The 2,500-nt window shown below is 45.4% G+C and overlaps 1 non-coding gene across 1 annotated transcript in view; it reads left to right on the top strand.

Annotated features, from left to right (window-relative positions):
* The first annotated feature begins 1,491 nt into the window (after positions 1 to 1,491).
* LOC123719608 overlaps positions 1,492 to 2,500 on the top strand; it is a 1,906-nt gene continuing 897 nt past the window's right edge. Inside the window, exon 1 of the ribosomal RNA XR_006755670.1 lies at positions 1,492 to 2,500. This exon is cut by the window's right edge and continues 897 nt beyond it. This is a non-coding gene — a ribosomal RNA (small subunit ribosomal RNA).

Raw genomic sequence — 2,500 nt, 5'->3', positions numbered from 1 at the left:
TCCTCTGACGTTGCATCGGAATAATTATTATAATTCATTATTATACATACATACATACATACATACATACATACATACATACATACATATTATTAATAAATATAATTGTTTTTTTTGTTTTTTCTTTTCTTCAAATAAACCCACATTGCCATTTCTCTGAGCGTGTGCTGCGAGCTTCAACGAGAAACATATCTATCAATACAAATGTCTATGCAAAAAAAAGAAAACAAACAAAATCATATCAGTCAATAAAATAAATAATAATATTTTTTTACTACTACTACTACTACTACTAGTACTACTACGTGCTACTACTGCACGCCAATACACATACATAATAAAATGAAAAATCGTCTCTCTCTCGCTCGCTCTACGAGAAACATTCGACGTCCGCTCCAATGCCGACGCGGACTATTGCTCTCGGTATAGATGTGGAGCGAAACAGTCGTGCGCACAGCGTCGACTCGTTCTCGTTGCCGCGCGTCGTTCGTCTCAAATAGACACGAACGACGGACGAGAGAGAATGTGTTCTTGTTTTTGTGTTTGTGCGAAGTGTGAGAATATTATATACATATATTCGCGCATGGATGATATAGATATGGGTATGGATTTTCGGAGGAAATTATATCAAATTCGTATTTCGAATGCGAGACCGCCGAGATCTTTCCCAGCTCTCTCTCTCTCTGTGTGTGTGGTGTATAGTACATTTTATATATCTCTCTTGTGTCAACACAAAATAACAAAGAATATACATACTACTCCTCCTCATATTTTATATAATATAATATAAAATTATATTATAGCACCGCGTTCGCAGACCGTATGGTGATGTTACCAATCGACCAAGATTTGGGACCGTCTCCCCCGGTGTTATCTGTGATGTTAAAAGAATACGCTTCTAGGCACACCTCAACGCAGGGCGCCTAGCGTGTTCGACACGTGCGCGGTCGCCACGGCGACCGTATATGGAAAGAATGTATAAAAGAGGACGCACACGCGCCCATCGTCGAAACGGTGTGCGCAGCGTCGTGTTGGAATTTATCCCTCAAGCTCCGGGCGTTGATCGTATCTAGTGCGAATCATGCGTGTGTGTGCGCATGTAATTGCCAGCCGAGTTTTAATATGTTTACAATAACGTATTGAATAAAAATTGAGAAGTTGCGTTTAGATGAATGTTCAATTTTCAAATTGTCACAACATCGATTCCCGCCCGCGGGGTCGTGTTCGTTGCAGTTTTATGTCCCTCACAGTGGTCGAGCATCGTTGTACATCACCTCGTTGCGAGATCGTGACGGGACGGCCGCTCGTAGACCGGTCAAAGTTAGTCTATCGATATGAAGCGCGAACGTCGCGTCGCGTGCAAATTCGACGCGTTACGTTCACGCGTGTCGAGAAGGCGCGCGCGCAAGCGCGCGCCCCTCGACGCCGCCGAGCCAGCGGCTCGCCGAAGCCGCGTGACCGCGGTGTAGGCGTGTCGTTTGCGTAAGCAGCTCCCTGGTTGATCCTGCCAGTAGTTATATGCTTGTCTCAAAGATTAAGCCATGCATGTCTCAGTGCAAGCCGTATTAAGGCGATACCGCGAATGGCTCAATATATCAGTTTTGGTTCCTTAGATCTTACTCAGTTACTTGGATAACTGTGGTAATTCTAGAGCTAATACATGCAATCAGAACTCTGACCAGTGATGGGATGAGTGCTTTTATTAGATCAAAACCAATCGGCGGAGGGCCATGCGTCCGAAGTCGTTAATTTTGATGAATCTGGATAACTTTTGCCGATCGCACGGTCCAGTACCGGCGACGCATCTTTCAAATGTCTGCCTTATCAACTTTCGATGGTAGTTTCTGCGACTACCATGGTTGTCACGGGTAACGGGGAATCAGGGTTCGATTCCGGAGAGGGAGCCTGAGAAACGGCTACCACATCCAAGGAAGGCAGCAGGCGCGCAAATTACCCACTCCCGGCACGGGGAGGTAGTGACGAAAAATAACGATACGGGACTCTTACGAGGCCTCGTAATCGGAATGAGTACACTTTAAATATTTTAACGAGGAACAATTGGAGGGCAAGTCTGGTGCCAGCAGCCGCGGTAATTCCAGCTCCAATAGCGTATACTAAAATTGTTGCGGTTAAAAAGCTCGTAGTTGCATTTGTGCGCCGCGCTGTCGGTGCACCGCATCCGCGGTGATACTGACACGTCTGCGGAGCATATCGTCGGTGAGCCGGCGGTAAAACGCCGGTTCAATATCAAAATCCTATCGCGGTGCTCTTCGGTGAGTGTCGAGGTGGGCCGACAATTTTACTTTGAACAAATTAGAGTGCTCAAAGCGGGCTCAAAATGCCGCTTGAATATTTCGTGCATGGAATAATAGAATATGATCTCGGTTCTATTTTGTTGGTTTTCAGAACTCCGAGGTAATGATTAATAGGGATAACTGGGGGCATTCGTATTGCGACGTTAGAGGTGAAATTCTTGGATCGTCGCAAGACGAACATCAGC

Source organism: Pieris brassicae, unplaced genomic scaffold (assembly GCF_905147105.1).
Source record: "Pieris brassicae unplaced genomic scaffold, ilPieBrab1.1, whole genome shotgun sequence".
Taxonomy (NCBI): domain Eukaryota; kingdom Metazoa; phylum Arthropoda; class Insecta; order Lepidoptera; family Pieridae; genus Pieris; species Pieris brassicae.
The sequence above is the reverse complement of the archived record's forward strand: the minus strand, read 5'-3'. Positions and strand labels throughout refer to the sequence as shown.